Raw genomic sequence first — 23386 nt, forward strand, 5'->3', positions numbered from 1 at the left:
AAAATAAAGTTTGTTTATCAACATAAAGTAGAAATTATTCGACTTTTTTCGCTTTCATATGATTATTATGACAGAAATTAATGTTAGGCTCACCGTCGTGTCGAGCTAGCTAAAATGACAAATAGCATAAATGTTAGCTTGTGTCATTTTTCATTTGAAAAGCAGCTAATTTCTGAGGTGTTTTAACAACCCACTGCCCCATAAGAGTTTCTGAGAAGAAAACTTTAATATAAGTGACGTGTAATGCGTTAATTTTTTGAATAGGTTACTTAAGTGCCCTTTGCCGCGAATAGAGAGGGAAGCAGCAGCAGCCAGGAGGTGGAGGGAGGAGTTTGAATGAATTGCTTTATCGATAAATGTACCTCTGCTCTGCAGCCTCTGGTTATTCGCGCTGGAAGTTTAAGTGCATTGGATTTGTACTAAACGGAATTGATTACTGTGCTGTTCTTGAGAGGGGAAAACGCTGAACCATATATTCCCAGTCTCAGTGTTTAGGGCAGCAGCAAGCATTTCTCTGAATCTGATGAAGAGTGAGTCTGTTGCTAAAAGCTTAACTTCAGCCTCTGCACTAATGCTTTTAAGTTTTGATGGTATAAAAAAGAATCAAGCCTATAGATGCATAATGTCGTTGACTAAAATTTCATATAAGATCATTACCATTGTACTGATGAAAATAAGCTTTTAACATCACTCAGATGCTTACGCCCACATCTGGCATATCTTGAAGGGAAAGACTTCTATTTTATATTTTATAATTCAAACAGTGATGTAATATAATATGAAGAAAAAAAACAGTGGAGACATTGTCCTTGTTTACAAGTAGTAAGCGACAATTTATCTCACAGTTCCAAATCAATAAACCCCATAAATTACCAGTGCAAGAAGCAACACACCTTGCTGCTATTTCACATTTTATTCAACACAATTAGGCAGCTACTGCACCCAATGACATTTAAATATAACTTATCTAAATGATTTCTGGCATATTTTAAATTCTAAAGGACACATTACCATGACTACAAATGTCAAAATGTATCAAATTATTTACATTTATAACAAAAATAATGAGGTGCTAGATGACTGTTCTGTTGCAGGTCTCGAGGATGATTCTAGGGCTGTGCAGGCTTATGCCGACCCATTTAAAGCAGCCTGCAGGGCCACCGGCTCACACCAGAACAAAACTCAAGACTCCAGAAAAGCTCAAGTGGAGCACCGGGGGCCGGAGCCTGGTTGCCAGCAGTGTTGTGACCTTTCTTTACCTGATTGTTCCGCTCCTTCTCATAATCCCCAGTCAGTTAATCATGAGTGCACCTGCACTGGATTAATGCACCATAGTTTTTATTTGAAAGGATGCACTTTACACAGCTTGTTGGCATGGTGTGATGTGGCAGGCGAAAAATTCGTTTTTGGATGTGCATAAATGTGTGTGTGAGCAGGGCTGCTGCTAGAATGTCCTGCCCCTGTGAAAACGGCTCCGGGGGCCTTAAAACAGTAAAAAAATGTATACTCTCTGGCGTCCATGTACAGCATCTTTTCCCCATTGGTGCCCTCTGTGGGTAAACATGAGTGAGTATGAGTAAACCTCTTTGGGAGAGTGTTTGAGCATGTGTGTGTGCATTCAAGCATGCTTTACAGTAATTGCAAGTTGTTGGGTTTATTGGACGGTAGGAATATGCGCTCATGTTCCTTGTCCCCTATACTCTCGGACCACTCGAAACAAATGTGAGACACCGCGATGACAAGATGCCATGTGACACCTGGGAGACACAAAGGACTGAAACTAGCTGTTCACTTGGTCAAACGTCTTCATGCAGACCTTTTTATGCACACAAACGCATCGACTTTACAAATGGGCGGTGATGGATGGTTGTAGAAAGGAATAGAGGGACTGGGAGTCAGGGGAGACCATTGGAAATGTCTATTTCTGTGCGCTACCTATTGGTAGCACTACATTAAATCCTAAATTGGAATGCCCACTTTGAACTGGATTTTTCTCGTTCTGTATGTTCTCTTTGGCCCAGGTGTCAAGCACACATCGGACCTTTGCAGAAGTCCAAGTCAGTCCTCTCCCACAAATGTCAACCTGTCGTTTACCTACATGTCCATCTCAACAAATGCTCGTGCAGGCAGCCCGTAATCCCTGCGTTTTGTTTCACTTCCTGCAATTGGGTCGGATGCAGTATGCAGTTAATTTCCAATATGCTTATTATTGCATGCGTATATTTTCATATAGCCACAAAGTTCCATTACATATTGAAGAATAAGGGAGAGTAAAGTAAATGTGGAATATCAAGAGATGTTCATTCGTGCTTTCAAATGTACTGGAGACTGCGGACCGTTTGAATGTCATTCGGTAATAGAAAATCTTATATTATAGATATTACTGTGATCCTTTTGATCTTCCTTCGGCACGTCCTTGAATCCCAACCTGCTTCTGGGACATCACTCTGGTGTGGCCATGCACTCTGACCCCACTTCATTTCTTTCCTCTCGTGTTCATTTCCATAGAGCATTGAATGAATTAGCACTGGCTATAACATCACTGATTCCCTGTGCAACCACAGACCCCTCAAAGGAAAAGAGCCCTTTATTAAAAATAATTTAATTTACATGTTCAGGTTTATCAGTAGTGTATGAATAATTAGATACTTTTCTGATTTCCATTTTAAACTTAGAGACGGAACAGATGCTTACCAATTTATTTATGCAAAGTAGATTAACTTTGGCACCTTGCAAATCACCGGGTTTATTCATGTGTGAAAAGTCTACACAATCGATTAATGAGAATAGTTCTTACTGCTCGTGATGTGTAAAAATGATTCGGCCACTTTTGAGTGGTTTTCTATGAACGCATCTGTCCTCCTCCACAATTCCTCCAGACAATGTTTACGTTCACACATCAGATAAGTCTACTTTCATGACAAAACCCAGCAGATACCCCGGCTATAACTGAATAAAACCTGGCAGCGCAGGTTTAGGAGGACTCAGACATAATCCTGCTATTAGCCAAGACAGGATTCCAATCAGAGCTCTACAACAACAACTTCCCCTCACTCTTTCACTCCTTCACCAGCAAAACACGGGGTTAAGATGTGACCGGCAACCTACCCTCCATATGGGATCAGTGCAAACACAAACCTGGTTATATACATATATATATATTATTATATTGTCAACACTGTGTCTAAAAACACACTGGTTTTAACCATTGAAAATGTATAATGATCAACCCTAGGCTATTAATTTTTTTGTTTCTAAATGGAAGATGGTTGCATATGCGTAACAGGAGTTTTTAGCATAGCACTAGCAAATACATGTAATGGTATCAGTGCTAATAGCATGAGAACACTTAGCACATTCAAGTGGTTTCTAATCATATTACAGGGTAGTGTAAAAGAGTGAGGACGGGCTAAAGTCCTATTCCTTCACTGTTCTAGGTAGTTTTTATTAAGTCTTTACATGATGTATCTTCAAATTGCAAGTAGGACAATTTGCTTGATAACATTATGTATTATACAGATACTCTTCATGCATATGTATGCATGTAATCTCCTAGGGACGGAAAAGGCACAGATTCGGCAGAAACACTACATGCTAACGTCAGCATGCTACGCTAATGTTCAGATGTCTAGCAGGTATATTTGCCATCGTCACCATCCTTGATTAGCGTGTTAGCATGCTAACAAACTACAGCTGAGGATGATGGGAATGGGATTACACACATTTAAATAGTGACCAAATGGTGGCCGCTAAAGTGTTTAATTCATTATGAGTCCGAAATGAGTTTAAAGCTTGAACTACATTTGACATCCATCATAACTTGTGATTGTTTTCAACAGCAACACATTTAGTTTGATTTAGTACTATTGACACTAAATCAAAGCTGCTCACTCATCTGAAGTCACTCGTGACAAGATTATCAGCCAAAGATTTGAGGCCAAAATATGCAATATTCAATCCTTCAAGCCAGATTCAAACAGATTTTTAGACAACATGTACAAATCTCCTCCTACTCCTCTTGCTAACTTCCATCCGAGTGTGAATCTTCCACCACAACAATCCTCAGCCAAGACACTGTAGTTATATTTGGTCACTTGGGAGTGTGAGATGCATTTCAGCTCATCTGTCCATTACCGCTTTTGCCAAACCAAAGCCTAGGTGAGGACTATTTATGGATCACCGATTTAGCGGTTTTTTGTTTGCGCTGCCACTGTGACATTCGTCGTGTAATTGATTTAATCTATGTTTTGTTTATGTGTGGGTGAAATGGAAAATGTAATGATTGCGATACAGACTTAAACACACAGACACGAAACACAAACATGGATGTGCTTTTTTTTTGTGTACTGAGCGTGCACACGCATTTCCGCACATCCACTCATACAATACACACAAATGTGCAGACATGGACAAACGGGAACATCCACAGAAAGTATTCTTTGATTCTACAAACATGTTAAGCTTTTGTCGACTGTTTTAAATGGAAAGCATCGGTACAGATTAAGTTGACGCTTATTTGTTCAACATACAGTTGCGTAGCATGTTCTGCGGTTAATGCTCAGCTCGTAAATGTGCTGATTTAATCCCTGCCAAATGTTCCTTTCCCCTCAATCAGCTGATGTTGTCGTAGTCATGACTACTGACCAATATTATACACCTTGTTCAGGATAAGACTGCTGCTCAAGTGTGCTAACTTGAAGCCCGTGAAGCTGGTACACATAATAGCAGATGTGCATGTTCTTGCATTTAAACACGTGATTTAGAAATGGCTTTCACCAGAGGGATGATCCCTGAGGATTTTATATTACAATCGGGAGTATTGGGAGATATTTCTTTTTGTGATACATATCCTACTGCAAAATTCTCAAATACTCAAAATAGCTAGTCCTACTTTAATAAAAAAAAATATATTGTATTTTTCTTAAAGCCTTTCCCAAGAGTGGCCACTACACTAGTACACTTTAGTTCCAATTGAAAATGATTTTTAATCACTTAAAACTGCGTAAATATCACTGCAGTTCTCCGCTCACATGTCAAGGAAGTTTTTAATAAAGTATATGACCGCTATTCCCGAGGATAAACATGTCAGTTATCAGTGATACACACAAAGCTGAAATGAATAAATCTTGCTGAGATGGCCTCGATGCTGAAAACTCCACTTGACGCTGCTGTGGAAATGCCAAAACAAGAACTTGGTATTTGTGCTGCTGTATAATTCTGCATTGAGAGTTTGTATACTGTAGTGAAGCGAAAAAACTGTGAATGTGATTTCAACCTGCTTGCAGTACTGTGGCTTAAACTGCATGGGATCCATGACAACAGTACTAATTGGGCCTGGTTCTCTGTAGTTCTTCTTGTTTATACGCCAGTGAGCTGGTTGAAGCCTGTTTTGTGTTTGAGACAGAGAGCTCCGGCTCTATTTCCTCATTAGATCGAACTTTACCAAGATGTTATCCAATGTGGACAGGCTGCCATCTTTCCTCTTCTTCGTATGCCCCGGGATCAGTCTGAAAAAGCTTAGGTGTGTCTGCTCTTGTTCAAAACCAGGGAGGAAGTAGCAAACTGACTTAAACACAACATGAGAGTGTGTGAGTCAACCACCAGGAAATGTAGCTTGAATAATGTAAAATGTAGTAGCTGTTTCTCTCTCTCCCCACAATTTAAACTGTCAGGCTGCCAAGGGATGGCAGTAATGGCCACGTATCTGCTAGTGCATAAAAATAAAGCTCTCCGCTCGGCCTTTTATCAACCTTTTTTCTTCTAGCTAGCAGCAGAAAAATATTATCTTTTATATTAAATGTTTGTCCTGTCTATTAGCCCACCTGTAGACACGTCTCTTCAGCTACAGCTGAGCAAAAATGCTTTTGTTGTATGCTGAATTATTGATGTGCTAAATAGCGGCAGAAATACGGCTGCTTTAACATGTCATATCCAATGAGAGCTCAGACTTGCATACATTTTGCTTTAGGAAAGCATTCGCAGTCACGCAATAGCAGTGTATCGCAAATTGGCCTTAGTACGAAGACACGTGGAGGGATGTCAAAAGAGCACGAGTACTTCGGAGCAGCTCCCGGGGGGGGTTACATTACACACAGAGAAAGGGACAGATGGAAAGTGACGATTCAAACGGTGAAAGACAAATCATCCATAACATAGAAGGAGCCGTATCTTTACAACTTGTCTGTTGGATTCAGTGAGCACATCGTGTCACATGCCTCCATGATTTCAAAGAATTCATCTTGTGAAAACAGATCCCCTGATGTTCCCGCCATCCTGCTGATGGGGGGGGGGAAACAAAACAAAAAACAAGCTTGTAGGACGTGTTTGGCGGAAGTAAAAAGTAGGACCAATGGGAATAATATTAACTCCGCAGCTCTTTGGCTAGACTTAATTCAGCACACTGGAGACCTTAAAGAGCAGAACTATGATAGCAGCACGGCAGTAACCTATTGTCACATTAATCTAAGGATGATAGGTAGCCAGCTAATTCTCCGCTCTTGTCTCGTGGGATTAATATGCTGTCAGCACGGGAAATATGACCCTCCATCTGGTGATAATTAGTCATGTCAGCTGCTCTAAGTATAACTATAGATATAAACGTCTGTGTCTCCCATTTAACCTTTTGACTGTGACATAAAATATCAAAAAACAATAGCTTCATAGATAATGAATTGGGAGCTGACTGTGGAGTTATATTACAGCCATAAGAATAACACCAAAACAGCTGAAGTGAAAGATAACGGAAAGAAATTAAACTTGGAATGAGTAGCTATTGGTGGTCTTCGCCTGCTGGCGCATTCATTTAGAACTGCAAACAAGCACCTGTGTAGTAAAAGTTCAAGCTGGGGGAGAAAATGATGCTTGCCCCGAAGCTAATTTAGCTGTGAAGCTAGCTCGGACCCTTTCTTTGATAAATTCCTTTTTGGGGGTTGCTTTGCAGTTGTTGCCATCGCTGGAACTTTTCCCTGCGGGATACTCCGTTGTTTCAGGCTTATCTACAAATACAGATGTGCGTGCATGTCCGTATTTGTAGATGAGCCAATAGGAACGCCCTCTCTCTGAAATGACCTGCGAGTGTCATTGGCTAGATTTTTTCTAACCAGAAATCGGAGCCAATAGGATGGGCAGAACTCTCAGGACACTAGAATTACAATATGCTGTTATTATGGATTTTGTTTTCCCTATGATGCCAAACATATATTGCCAACCCCAGCTTTAATCCACACCTTCCAGCCAATCCAAAAATGATCATCTTCAATGGCCATAGTACAAAATGAAATATGTATTAAACACAATGTAAAGAAATGTAATTAAAACATATTTAATGGTTGATTCAAAGGGAAATTCCTATTTATTATCATTATCAATGCTCCACTATGTGCACACCTCATGAACACTTCCTCCGCTGTGCGTGTGTGTGTGTGTGTGCTTAACTGTGTGTCAGGCCTCTGGCTGATTCATGTTAGATGCATGCAGCATGTTATAGTGGCATTAAACCAATGCTATGTGATCTACAGTTGAGTCGCTGGAGCTCAAAATAACTCGATATTTACTGGATCCTTTTGCTTTTACTGTCGATGAAAGTCAGTAAGGTGTTTTTAAAGTGTGATGTACAGCATATCAAAGATATCAAGGGGATGTATTTCTGCAGCGACAGGTCTCGCATCTTCCGCCATATGTTTGTCCCGGTAGCCTGATGAATGTGGCAACAGAAGCCTTCAACATTCAGAGAGAATACCAAAAGTCGTATTTAATAAATGTATGTTCCCTTTTTTGGATCTGAGGCTCCACTTGGAATTTGAGGTTAAGTAGCAGTTTTGTCGAAACATGAGATAAATCTAAAAACAGTTGGGAACAATAGAGGCTAGCTTTTGAGTTAATGTTTTTATATCTTTAGCTATTTAAAAGATCTCCATAATTCTAATCTCCACAGATGTAATTATTACTTTTCCAGGGAGATGGATAGATATGTGGCGATAGCGGTGAGAGAGATCAACTTGGTTTTATTATGAGACTGCTGAAAGAGGCAACCAGATAATATGAATTCAACTCACGGCCAATCACATGAGGGTGATAGATGCGGTCATGTGTATGGTTATATATGTGTGTGTGTGTGTGTCTTCGTAATTTCACTCTCCCCGTGTGTAAACATCCCTGCTCCACAATCCGCTGGTTGAAGAGCCTGAACAGATGAAGCTTCTGAATTATTATACGCGACCTGCAGGAATGCAAATGAGTGTCAAAGGTCACAATAACCAGAATCACAGTGTATATCACTTTCTGCTGCAGACATGCCAAGGGCTCGACAATAATTCCGTACAAATTATGAATACGGAGCTTATATTATGTATGATTCTCAGGCTGTGCCCGAATGAGAAGGCTCTTATCTGAAATTCTTTTACATCTTCGGATAGATGTCTGTTAGAGCTCGGCCTATGACCGGAAACAATTCCCATCACCACCAGCTGTGGCAAACCCTGAATGCTAATACGCTATATTGTATCATACCAGTCAGATAACATATAGTATTTTTAAAGGTGAATAATTAATTAATTTAACATTCGATGTAGCCACAAAGACTAACAAACTGAAAACATTTCATACATCACAAACCCAGTGGGGTTTTGTAGTATATAAAAAAAAGAGCTAAAGTTCTGTTTACATTTAGTTTTTCTCACCAAAGTTCCTAAAAGTTTCCTTCCTCCTAAAATCACGTCACAATTTGACATGCAGGCCCGAGCTTGAAACTGATAAGATGTTTCCAGTTAAAGTAAGAATGTCCTCGAAACAGAAATAGGAGGTAAATTAGCCCTTTTAGCACAACACTAGCCCGAAACAAAGAGTTTCACTGCCATCTTGTGTTAGAACTTCATGTGTGTTTTACTTCTGGGTGTGGTCAGAAATCTGCCTACTGACCACACCCGGAGCACTCTTCAGCTAAAACAAGATATATTTAATTATTATTCTATTTTATATTTAATATTAAACGATATGTAAGGAACTGCACAGCATACTGTTGGGCAGGGTTATTTTGTAGGGCTAGATTTTAAGTAAATATTCTTTTTAATGGAGTTAAAATGGCAAAAGACAACTTTTCAACCTTTCCTCCCCAGTGTTTCCAAGTGGTATTATGACATCATCTGGCCACTTTTGGACGCTAGTGCTAGCTACTTTCATCTGAAAGGATTTAGCAACACTGTACAGGACACACTGCATTTTGTTTTCCACAAAAGAACAATGTTTTCCACGACCTTACAGTAAGATTACATTTGGTGTGTTAAGTGTGTCTGGTTGAGTCAACAAGGTCCACAATAGTTTGCATATTTCAAACAAAATGTACCCCTTCCCCTATTCCAGCTTGATCAGGCTCTATATCTAGTGCCCTGGGCTGCAGTGTGTGTGTGTGTGTGTGTGTGTGTGTGTGTGTGTGTGTGTGTGTGTGTGTGTGTGTGTGTGTGTGTGTGTGTGTGAAGCTTCAAGCTCAGGTGTGTAGCTTTCTGATATAAGCTTGTCAATCACTCTCTTCATTTACTGAGGAGGAGCAGCAAACACAAGGAATGGTGACTGGAGGGGATAGAGAGAGATTTAAAAATGAGTATGAAAGCGAGCGTATGCTTTGATGTAGCCGCACTTCAAAGATTTCCTCACCTCTAGGGTGCGTGTCCCTTCACTGTACCTTGGCTCGTGCTCAAAACTGACAGGAAGTCTTCCCCCGTTTTTTTTTTTTTCCCTTCCTCTTTCGCAACTGCCTGCTCTCTTCTGCTCCTGCCTTTTTACCCCCACAAAGCATCGACAAATTTCCCCTTCTTCTCAGTGTGTGCAACATCTGACAGCATCAGCAGAATGGAGGAAATTCATGTGAAGTATGTCGGAGAGGATTGGGCTCTGATCCGCGGTTCCTCCCCTGCTGATCCCGGCTGGTTCTGCTCATCGGATTTAGTTGCTTCTGTACTATTCTGTATTTCACACAACGATCTAACCCTAACCCTAGTGCTGGAAGGGATTTAACTACACATTTAGTTACGACAGTCTTGTTATGTAATGTACAGTTTGCAAGTAACTTAATTTGAGTCGGTATTTTTGCGTGAAAGCATATTTGTGTTTGGCCGCATGTGAACAAATTGCTCAGGCATTTCCCCACAGTGCATGTAAAAGTGACTCACAAATAGAAAATGTCTTGATTAATAATCCAGCTGCCTGCTGTAGTGCAGATGTGTGTGCAATGCATTGCCACCCTGTGATCGTAATGGATCAAAAGCATTTATTTATACATTTTTACGAAAGGGATGCAGTGACAACTTTCCTTCCTGGAACGGTGAACATTTCCAACGGTGGAGGCGTGAGGGCTTTGATCGGTTACCCTGCTCTCCAAGAACCGCTAAATAATGGAGGCGTACATTCACAGAGCTCATAAAACCCATATTACCATTTCTATTTAAAAAATGTTCACGTCTCTCTTGTGTCTTTTCCCATGGTATCATCTCAACGATGGGTCACACATGTGCACATAAACACAAAGTATTATTTAGAAGCCTGGTGGCCTCTTCAAACAATCCATACGTCACAAAGAACACTTCCTGTTGCAGGAAACCCGATCCGAGAGTGAGGCTTGATTTCCACAGAGGCTGCATTCTCATTACTTATCATTAAGGCAGTGCAGGCAATCCCGTCTTAATAACCAGCCTCACACAGTTGACATCTCACTTAAAAAGCCTGTAATTAAAGTCCATATATCAGACTCCACAGGTAGGTCTGAGTCATTGCTGTCAAAGAGCACCACGGAGACGCGGCAGAGCATCATTTCCAGCGAGAAGCTGCCTTTCACCTCTACACGTCTATTAACGGGGAATCCTCGACTGTTGGCTCACCTGTCTTTTGTAGCAGGGGAGGCTCTGTGTAACTCTGCTGCTGCACAATGGAGATGTAAACGTCTCGCTTGCTGTCAGGCAGAGTTGGTTAATTGTACGGGAGAAGCAGATGGTGCACTAATGCTTTGACAAAAAGGAGAAAACTGTTAAGCCTAGGAAAACTTTTCCCCCCCTCTGTTTGAGCTGCCATTTAAAGTTGAGTGAGGACGCTTCAGTCAGAGGAGGATCTCTTTAGTGGAGAGCCAGGTTGAGAGTTTGTAAAAAGGGCTGTTTGGCTCATTGATGGCCTCTTGTGGGCTGACTTTAAAATCTGATGGATGTGAAACCGTTTGAGAGTGAAAGGAAGTAGAAGCGCCACGTTAAAGAAAAAGTAAGATTGGAAGGTAAAAAAAAAAAAAAGGGTAGAGCTACGAGGAATTGGGCAGAAGATTGAACTGTGGCAGGCAGCACAACAAGTGCTTGTTTCTGTCTTTGTGCTCCCATTCATTCAAGGCAGGACGACTGAGGCAGAATGCTAAGCTAATGAGCTCCCGCAGGATAGCACCAATTTGGCACACAGACTCTTATTCTCGACCAACTCTTTTTATTACCAGCCAGCTTAGTGGAGTCCAGTCTAGCCTTAGCTTAGCTTAGTTTGCCAAATCCCCCAGCACATCATAGGCCTTCAGAACTGTTAGCCCACCCCAGTTTTCTGAATTATATATAAACACATCTCTGCTCCCGTCCCCTTTTAATATTGGCTCAGAATGTTAAATATTGCATAATTTCTCTGCCTCATTCATCACTGTATAAAATATAATGGGCTCATATTACCGCATTTGTATTGCATGTTTATTTCTACCCCGGGTGCCATTTGCAGAAGAAAATAAGCACAGGTACACATCTTTCTAATCTAATTTTGCTTCTCTGCTCTGTTGTCTGCCAAAGTATTAATCACACTCAGCACACCTGCCTGTGTGTGCTCAGACAGACGCAAGCAAACACAGTCAAACATATGACACACTGAGCTGTACTTTACAAAGACAACCTATTTATATAATTAACTGTTTTGATTCCAAAAACTAGTGACAGCCAGATGGGTGGATGTTAGTCAGAGAGCCTTGCATTTGTAGGTAAAAGATAAGATATGATATTGAGTTTTAGTTGAAATTGTGAATAGACATGGTATGGAAAATAACCTTCATATTTAAATTGCACATAGAAGGATTTTTCTCCTTTCCTCTCCCTGCAAAACTGTACATCGCAAAGAAAAACAATGCTTCCCATGCCAACACAATGAGGTCGCTAAATCTGCAGCTCCCCCTCGGCTTTACGGAGCTTTATAGCGAGTTTCAGCTCATTGTTTAGCCCGCAACTTTACTGTTTTAGATCACTCTCAACGCTCTCATAGCGTCGTTTTTGGAAGTGGAAAGCGTTAAAAACCCACTGTGTACACTACCACCAAATGGCAAAGTTAGCAAAAGAGCCATCAAGTGCCAACAAAGCCTCACCCGGTGTTCTGAGTGAACACCGGGTGAGGCTTGCTTTTTACTGGGGCTGTATGAATCTACTTCATAAACGTACACAGAGGAGAGGAAAAAAGGCAAGAGATTGGATGGAGATAACAAAACAAACCTGAGTTTCTGGTGAGTTCTGAGCTCAGTGAGAGGATGAACAGAACACAAATGCGCTTCCACGCACACAATTGGTGCTAGCTAGCTTGGAGCTAACATAGCACAGTTGATAGGCTATAGGCCTATTGGCTCACCTAGTGCTAGCTAGCAGAGCTAACGTTTTACAGTTGATATATAGGCCCACCTAGTGCTAGCTACATACCTGTCAACATTGGAATTTCAAAATAAGGGACATTTTCTGGCGGACTCCGCCCATACCTTAACAGCTCTGAGCCAGCCAGCCCCCACCCATATCATGTAAATGTAAACACATAAGGGACGGGTTCAGAAATTACATGTTTATTTAAAGTATGTATTACTTGTACAGACATGTTTATAAGATGTATGTATTTGAATTGCATATATATATTTTATTCAGTGTGGGAGTCCCTAGCATCTGCAAGGGACTTGTTGTAAACATAGGTTGCAGACTTTGCCTGCCTCAAGGCTAGCTGAAGGCTACATTATGTTTGGCACAAAGCATCGACATTGTTCCCTCAGCTTTGGTCACTTGGTTTGCCTCTGAAACAGTTCTTGTCACAAATGAAGTCCTTGCCAGTGTATGTTTGTGCCTCTTGGGCGTGCTTGTGCTTGTGCTTGGACGATTTTTCATGCTGCCGAACATCGCTTATTCCGTCGTGTGCAAAGCTAACATCTGAATGGCACACTTTACAAAAAGCACGAGTATTTCCAACTCTGCTTTTTATTAAATAAGAGAAGGTCTCCTCTCATTTGTCTAGTTACTTGCATAAAGTTTTAACTTGTTTGGCAGGTACAACTGCGTCTCCATCTATCTCCCGTTCACTGTGACTCTCATCCATGTGCTTTCTTCTTTGTCTGTGTTATTGTTCCTGTTTTCTTCTTCTGTGTGTTTACTGTGTATAACGTTTTTCAACTAAAGTTAAACATAATACTGCCACCTGCTTTACCGGAGGCCACTTTACCACTGTACACTTATTTTTAAATTAGGCCTATTTTTATTTTTGAAAGGTTAAAAATACGGGATAATCCCGGGAAAAACGGGAGGGTTGACAGGTATGGCTAGCTAGCAGAGCTAACGTTGTACAGTTAATATAATGGCTGTTTGGGGTGAAGAAAATGAGCTTTTGTAGTAACTTACCCATCAACTACAGTAGCTACAGTATGTGTTGCCCTGTATCTTAGATCTTAGAAATGTTTGAGAATGAACATGGTGTGCTCGCCAGTTGTGGGAAATGTAACTGCTCTGTTCAGCAGAGAGGACTAGCGAGGAGCATCTGGAGACATAAGGAGGAGTTAAGGATGACAACGGAGTAGAATCAAACACAGCAAATGAAGATGGATTCCACTGGGACATGGCTCTCTCTGTTTGTGTGTGTCCAGTAAAGTGAAATCTCCTTATGAACCTGTCAACATGATGGAGTGTGTTTGTATGTGCTTATAAACACACAAGGCATATATCTGACCAAGTTTGCCGTATCTTGAAGTGAAATTGTGGATTTTCAACATTCATTCGTTTGTGTGTGTGTGTGTGTGTGTGTGTGTGTGTGTGTGTGTGTGTGTGTGTTGACCACATTTGTGTGAATATCAAGGTTTAAGGTGGGCGATCGAGACACATTTGCCTCTGCATGTGTGGTATGAAAAGTCAAAGAGATTCAACCATTATTTTGCCTTTTGAGACTCGTTTGGATGAAATTGATAAGAAGGCCATTAGCAGCCGCTTCAGCCCGTTGCCGTGACAACGTGTCTTCTGTGAAGAAAGGCATGGCTCCTCAGATATCAGGAAACCATTATGGTGTGCGTGCTGTGCGTTTGGCTTTGTTACTTTTAATTTATTTGTATTTTTAGTTTCATTAATTACACTTTAAAGCTCTCATCAGTGATGTCACTTCCATCACATGTGATTAATATAACTCCCCAGCGCCATGTGTGCATTTGCAACAATTATGCAACAGCGTGTGTGCATCTTCAACTGATTAGCTTCTAAAATGTTTTCCAACATCTGGACCTGCCACTCAAAGTATCTCCTGGGCATAGATAACATCTGTACATGCCACTAGCCATCCGATTGGCTGAATGAACATCTGTCTGTTGTAATGCGCCGTGTGATTGGCAGGCGGCGTGTGGGGAGGTCACGGCTTGCATTTCAAAGCTCCCTTTGCTTTTAAATGGCTGCAGTAGAAGCTTAAAGGTCAGGGAAGCTTGTGACTAGAATGTTGTATGAAACCTGCGTGGGAGTGAATAGTCAACATATCCTCGATGTGCCCTTGAGCAATGCAAAGGCAGCTGCGTTTACATTGGAGCCATAGGCTGCTTATGAGTGGAGAGTGTTGGTAACTGTATGGACATTGCCAGATGAGCTCTATTCAGCCTAACCTTGGAGATACATGGCTAGCAAAAAAGCATTTTTCATTTTGAAAGGTCACACTAGATGTGCATGTATAGATGTGTTTGCTTCTGTCTGACAACACAAAAGGAACCCTGAGCAACATTAAAGTCACAGTTATCCCACAATCGAGCTTTTCTTCTGGGTTTGCAGGCTTTTAAAGACGGCTTCCGTGAGGGGTCTTTTACCTTTAACCCCTCCCCTCAGATGATATTAGATGACATGACCATGTGACCAAGCAGAGATTATTCCATCATAGTTTAGCAACTCGTAACTAGGCTTAGGCCTGTCAAGCTTTTTTCTGCCACATGTTAAAGCCACCAGGGAACAGTGCCGGGGGTTTGAGGTACATTTTCGTAGTGGCCGAATGGTGGAACTACAACTCCCGGGTTCGTAACTTATAACTTTACGAACTTTCTTCCTCAGGAAAGAGACGGATCATTTTAGTTTGAGGTAAATCAATTTCCCACTACGAACACTTAAATAGCTTATTTAAATCATTGGGTCCTAAAAGTTGTCAAATTTACTAATAGCCCCATTCGTTTAACACACTGCTAATCATATATGTGAGGTTGAATTCAAAGATTCAGCCCCCCTCTCTACCTCAATCCTTAAAGGGTCAAATTAGGCCAAATTATTCCAGATTTGTTATAATTCATGATTGTTTCTGTCTACGTGTTTTAAATACTTTCACCAACACATGAGCACACAGTCGCCCAACACACACTCGCTCCTTCCCTCATCATTCTCTCGGTCATGCTCTGGCAACTTCTGGAGTGCCCTCATATTAATCAGTGTTTTTAATGGAAGCTGGTAAGATATTCAAATTCAATGGCAAGTTGCTTAACACATTATCAGCTGGCCTCTCTCCTCCGGGCTGGAAGCACTGGAACACACAGGCTGCCACGTCCCACTTTACATTTCAGAATGCATTTTAGTGTAGGAGGTTTTAGCCAAAGGATTAATTGTACAAAGAAATATGCCGGCATTTGTCTAAAATCGTCTAATGAGCAAATACTTTTGTATATGGACAACCAACTGAGCCTTATTTCCCTGAGCTATATGGTGCACACTGTACACACACTGCTGTAGGTCATGACATCGTCTTGTGCAGTGCAGTATATACCGATTAATGTAGTCCGTTTTGCCTCATTATATTTGCCGTTTTTCCTGAAAGCATTTTAACGATGTCCACGCATCTGTTAAAGTCGATTTCTTTACTATAGTGTTTTTGAATTATTATTTTTAATGGCAGATTTAGCTTTAACTTTTGATTCAAGCAAGATACTTATTAGGCTGCTAAATACATATTCAATGTCACAACGCCAACAAGCCATGCATAACTTAATTCAATATTCAAGCACTGAGATCTAATATAACACAATTAAGAATGACATATGCTAAAAATGAAAATGTGAAACTGTGTGCATGATGGTTGTGTTTTTACATGCTCATTTAGTCATTACTTATTCATACTTTGAATCAGTGAAACATATTTTCATATGCATAAACAGCTGCTTGGAAAAACTCACTCTCATAACTAATAACCTTTTCTACGGAACAATAACCGACGCCATCAGTTTACAGGAGAACTCTACATGATGGCAAAATTCAGTCATGCATAGTGTTGATCGATTTTAAAGTTTTTTTTTCCCGCTCTGCCTTGTTCGTTCTTAGAACATACACATTTAAACATCCCTTGTGGTATTTTGGGAGAGCACCACATGAGCTCCTATTTTTGTTGTGTCTTCTCCTTGACAGGCACACGTGTGACGACGCACATGCACGTACCAGAATTTGTGTGAGGCGACGCATTTTTGTCAACGATCGACAAAAAGATGCAAAAAAGGAAAAATAATGTTGTTTTCTAAATATAAAAAATGGACTTCACAGGTGTTTTATGAGGAAGCAAATGCTTTCAACATAATGGAAAGCCCTTGAGGATACATACAATTGGTTGGGTATATGCATATATATATAATAATGCTCTGAATGGTATAATAACCGTTCCCATGGGTACCTTTTAAGCTTGTTAAGCCTCCAAAAGGCTCAACAGCATGTTCTGACATCTGTAAAGCCTCACCATCAAATCCCCTGCATGTTTTCTTACCGTACGCATCAAACAATACTATATCTGGAACTATTTGATATTTTTTTCAGTCGCTTCTCAGCAAAGTGTTGTTTTTCACCGTGCCTCATGTGACACATTTCCACCTGCTATGGGGAGAGAAGCATCCTGTACGTGAATATCATTTTCTGCACAAATAGGAGTAGGATTCATACTTTTTTGCAACTTGTAACCCTCCAATCACTGGCTCAATTGACCCTGCTGCTGTTGAAATCATCTGAAATGGCAGGGGGTGGCGTCGCTGCCACTAGTGATGTCAGCCATCATTCCAAACACCTAGTCATTTGACGGGATTGTGAGGAGAGCGCCTGTCAAATAAACCATGACCACTACAACCTGTCACGAGCGCTGCCTTGTGTTGAGAACCCTGTCACTCTTAGACACACACACACACACACACACACACACACCACACGCACACAGTTGTGTGAAAGTACAGCCTCAGCTAAGAACAATCTGTTCTGATTGATGGGACTATCGGAAAACAATGCTGGTTACAGAATGTGGCAGCATGTGCTGTTAGCATCATGATGTATGAGCAATAATAATATCTATTTTCAAACTGAGCCCCACAAGAATTCTATTTAAAGATGCATTTACGCACGTACCATAAACACTACATAGTAAATTAGCTGAAATTAGAAACGGATCCTTCCCATGTTACCAGACTGATGCATCGTGATTATTTATGTGGGTCTGGAAATCAACTCTGTAAAAGTGGCTCCTCCTTGAGACTAACGGCTGATACTAAATGAAGATCTGTGGGCATCTAAAAATAGCTTTGTGATATATCAGAAGAGTGTAGTATATGTGTGTGTAAGTGTGTGTGTGCAGTGAGGCTTCCGGTATCTGATGATAAAAGCCATTTTCCAAAGCTTAAGACCTGGGAAGTAGATGTGCGGAGTGAGCAAATGATTATGAATGTAGCATTGTGTTAAAATGTAGTTATTGCACAATTAAAAGGTATTGGTTGACATTTTAGTCATTATTACACAACCAGTCACTGAGGAATTGGACAACACAGTCCAAATGAACAAACCTTCTTGACGCATTAATCTTTTCAAATATTCTGGATCTAGTGTTTCCTTGAGGCTATAGGCACATCCGTATTTTGAGCTAAATGCTAACGTCAGCATGCCAACATTCTCAATGGCAATGCAATGCTAAGATTCTGGTTTAGCAGGTGTAGTATTTACCTGTGTTCACCGTCTTAGTTTAGCTTGCTAGCATGCTAATACTTGCCAATTGACACGAAACACAAAGTACGGCTGAGGGCTGATGGGAATGTCGTTAGTTTTGAAGAAGTTTCTTCATAAACCAAAGAATTCGGTAAACTGAAAATTTGACCAGATGCTTGAGCTAAATTAAAAGTCATAGGTCATTTTACATCCTCTGGGCACCACAACTGTCTTATTTCATGACAATCCGTCTAATAATTGTCAAAACATTTGCCTTGAAACTAAAAATGTCAACCACATGGTGGTGCTAGAGAAAAAAGTTTAGGGATCGCCAAAGTCAGTAGGCCATTTCCTCTGGGGACCATGAACGTCTGTACACAATTTCATGTCAATCCACCCGAAAGTTGTTGAAATATTTAAGTCTGGACCAAAGTCATTTAAAGTGGTCATTGCCATCCCTACATGATACACATCACACCATGATGCAGATGTAACAACACGCACATTCCTCTCAAAACAGGAATTTAGCAATGGTTGCAATTACCACCTTCCAAATTTTTTAAACTTTACTATGGCACTCCCTGGAGACCTATAGCTAATCTCTAATTAAGAAAACAAATAAATCCATCAAAACACAAGATGATATGGCAACAGAAGCGATCAGCTGCTTTAAACCGTTACAATGTAACGTGTCCTTCTTTTGCATCGCTTAAACCAAGACCAAAGTCAACTCCCATTCAGTTCAATGATAATCAAATAGCAGAATGGTGTAAAAAGCTGTTTCAGTTTAAACTAAGAGAAATTCTAGAAAATTGGGCAAAGTTACAATCATCTGTCCAAAAAGCATCCAAGGCCTACTGGGACCAAGTAGAGTGCTTTGTGTGCAGACTTATAGGCTCCAGGTTTTATGGATAATCAGTGATAACATATTTTGCGTGCACACACATATGATTTCTTTATGTCACTTTGATCACATTTGATGGAGAGTGTCCTCCTCTTCCCAGAGGTGTTTGTCTAAATGACCAGGCAATTATAATGTTTCCTCCATCGCCTTTTTGGAGAGGCGTTCCCACACAGTATGCCCTTGTCATCTCTGGGGAATAACCATCTGAGGGTGTGAAAATGGCGACTTCAGGGTGACCGTGATTGTAGGAATGTGTGAGAAAGATGATAAAAGGGTCCAAGTGTTTGTAGCAAGCGCCAACCTCCCTAAAGCCAATGTGGAAGTGCTGTAAACCTGCATTGTTTTAAATGGCCAGCAGGGTTGCGCCTCAACTGGTTGAAAGAAGTCCAATTCTATAGAAGTTTATGAAAGAAATAACCCTATTTCTCGCTTGATTAATTCCCTCAGTAAACACTTTCCTCATGAGATTATTATCTCAATCGCTAGTTTCAAGTCTTCTTCAATACAGCGTTCTATTCGTTTAGTAAATTATGGTCCCATTTAGAGTACAATAGATGATAAAGCATGCTTTCAGGCATGGCTACCTTGTGATTGAGAAGTCGCTACCACGGTGTTGTCCATGTTTTCGTCTTACAACCCTTACAACCCTTTTACAGAGTGTGTTATCAGTTCATGAAGATTGTAGTATTTTGGTCGCCTAAAAAAAGGTATTTTTCAGCATTTGGTTGTACTTAGCTCCACCCTCTTGGGTCACCAAAATGGCAAAGGCCAAAATGCCAAACTCGAGGCTTTAAAACTGTAGTCTATGCACCAATGGGTGAAGTCACAGTAACTACGTCCACTTGTACAGGATCTATGTGTTGCTTTGCTATCGTTGAAGATTAGGCATGGTCTTTCTAACAGCTGCTATGTTTATACCCATTCATTCCTATAATACCTCTGTTCCACTTGGGAAGCAGGCTTAGGTGGTGACTAACCTGCAGTGAAAGCATGAAAAATGAACAGGAATGTATTACCCATTGTACCTCATATCCAGATAAATTAGGTATCATAAGAAAACCGCTTTCTTATTGACCTTTGCGGGTTATTAAAGACATATTTCCTTCCCCACTGTTAGTCTGTCAGGGGATTGTGCACTCCTACCCTATTGTGCCACAACTCCTAGTGTCCTAATGATAGCTTAGTGTATTGCAAATAGCACCAAGCTGCCCTGATATTATTATCACACCTATCAGCTGATGGAGCTATTGATGTTTCTGTGGAATGGGTTGCACCCATCCATTGTGTGTGTGTGTGTGTGTGTGTGTGTGTGTGTGTGTGTGTGTGTGTGTGTGTGTGTGTGTGTGTGTGTGTGTGTGTTGGAAAGAGATTAGGTGGTGTGTAGGTGTCTTCTTTTCTTATCATGTGTAGACGTTTATTGTCACTGCATTCTTTGCTTACGGAGAGTTCGGCGTGCTGTCATGGTGACTTATTCTGCAGCCAGGTTAAAGCTACACAGAGTGCAGTTGTATCCGTGTGTATTGTGAACAAAGTGTGTGTGAATGATTGAATTCCTACATTAGAAGCATTTCCTCTGTCAAACGACTCCTTATGTTATAATTAACATTAGACGCTCAATAAAGCATCAACTGACTGACATTAATATGAATTTACACAGTTCCTAAATGTATAATAAAAATTGTAATAGAAGAACAGCATTGCTCAAAGGGAAACAAACCTCTTCACTTAATGGCTATTACATGATACAAACCAAGCTGAAAATTAATGGCAGGCAATCATGTTTGGCAATGAGCCTAACAACATCCGTGACAATAAAAAGCCTAATAATCCACGGCTTCTCAATGATCACTGCATAATTACACGATATTACATGCTACGATATGGATTTTCTTGTCGATTTCATTCTTAATTTGTCCAGCCAAATGGAAAACGGCAAAGCAGGAAATTGCAAGAGACGGGACGCACTTTTCACATATGCTAGTGATATTCTCAGTCTCATATAAAATTGAAGCAGAGCTGCGTTAGGACTTTTGCTCTCACGTGTATTGTCAGCGGATTTCCCAGCTGCTGTTGGACGGAGTCTTTTGTGAAAGCCTTGACGCTGACAGCTGTGGTCTTGCAAGGGATATCAACCAAGAAGCACCCACAGTCAACGGTGGACACTGTTTTTCCTTTTAGTATATGTGTTATTTCTGATAGGTCTAAAGTAATGTCTCAAGTTAGTTAAAAACGTATGTACATTGTTTGTACATTACATGCATCTTCTCTTTCACTCCTGAATAAATGACATGGATGATTAATAATCTAAAACATATGCAAATATTCATAATGGTGCAGCTACAATATGGGAGAATGGTATAAGTTAGTTTAAAAAAAAGTTATGACTTTCACCATTACACAAGATTCTTGATACATTCAAACCGTAAACTGCATGGGATGAGACTCACAGCCACAGCAGGACTGAAAGTGTATGTGCTCAAAATGTTTGTGTGTGTGTGTGTGTGTGTGTGTGTGTGTGTGGCCCACGACTCAATTTAAGTTGAGGGACCTCCCCAGGTAATCAAAAATCTATGAACATCTCTCTCTCTGTGCCCCCCTATACACCAAATCCAATACAGAGATGGTCCCTGTTTTTTCCAAAATGGAACTTTTCACACACACGCACACACACACGCACACACACACAGATGCATAAAAAACACTCACAAATGCCCCCCCCATCTATACTCCCTCACACATCTTCACATACTCGCACTCCGGCAGCAGAGTCCAGCTGCGGGGTGTCCTGCAAATTGCCGGTGATTACAGCGGTTTCACAAAATTCAGTGGAGGGGAGAAGGGAAGAAAGAGGGGGAGACAGGGAAGGCAATCAATAAAATCTGAGCGGAGTGTTCGAAGAAACTGACTTTTTAAACCATTTATTTTCATCCGTCTGTGGTTTGTGTTTTGATCGGGCATGTCTGTGCCGTGTATGGGTGGAATCAAAGGTATTTGTTGATGGATGAGATTTCTGAGATGGCTTTTTGGCCTGAGAATATTCCAGACAGGCAAGATAAAGGGGAATCCGATCAATAACCATTTAAGATCCCATTGTTTTTCCTCCCAAATGAATAGAACCTGAACAGAAAGATTGTTAAGGCATCATGAGTGCACCATGTATGCTTGTTTAGATGTTAGCCTAAATAAAGCTTAAACAGTTAAACATTTCAGGAAATACACCTATTCGCTTTCTTTGCGAATAGAAAATGGATCCCATGTATTTGTCCGTTAAAATGTTAAGCTACATCCCAGCAGCTTAGGATAAAGACTGGAAACAGCTAGCTAGCTGACCTGTATTTAGTTTTGGTACATTGTGACGGGGGCAGAACCCATGCTAAGACTGCTGGTGGCGACCTAATCTGCTCACATGTTTACTTATTGCAGACCACAGTCTTTGAATTTGACAATGAAGTTTTATGAGCTCCAATGTCAGATCCACACGTTAAAAAAAAGCAAATTTTGTGATAATAGAATTGCAATACAGAAACTTGAAGGTCATTTGTCTTGAATGGATCCTTAAATGTGGGTTTCGGAATATGATTTGGAGGGCGGGTTGTAGTTTTAAGTTTGTCTCCCATAATCATCGTTTATTTATATTTGAAATTGTTGTAATTGTTGCATTGTTCATATCACAATTTGTCTGAACAGAATGGTGAAAGGATAAAGAAATGTGGCAGGTTGATAAATAAGCTTTATTACGTTTTACAAACTGATTGTCTTCCTATAGTACAGAAAAAGTACACAAGCTAGCAATATGAAGCTACAGCCGGGAGACTGTTAGCTTAGCCAGGAAAAACAAGAAAAGGCTAGCCTGACTCTGTTTGCTTACAAATTAAACAAACAAGATTTTCCATGTTAATTAGTGAGCTTAAGAGGTGCTGGAAGGCAGATTTATTTTACCTTTGGAAAGAACCAGCTGATTAAGCTAACCAGCTACTGTCTGTGTTTTCTTATTTACTGTACAGACATGAGTTTTAAGTCTTCTCTTCTAATTCTCAGTAATTGAAATAACGCTTTTAGATGAAAAAAGCTTTAACAAAGAAATACCAGGCTCTGCTCCCCCCCCAAAGCTCTCTGTGGAAAAACTAAGGCTGTGAGAGAGGCAAGGTTGAAGATGTGAAATATTGACATGCAAAGAAAAATTTTCATTTCAATTAACACCTTTACCAAGACGTGTGTAGCAGAGCGGACGCCTGAAGGAATCTCCCTCTCTCATTCTCTTCCCCCACACTCCCTTTCTATCTCTTGATCT

Source organism: Cottoperca gobio, chromosome 18, assembly GCF_900634415.1.
Source record: "Cottoperca gobio chromosome 18, fCotGob3.1, whole genome shotgun sequence".
NCBI lineage: Eukaryota > Metazoa > Chordata > Actinopteri > Perciformes > Bovichtidae > Cottoperca > Cottoperca gobio.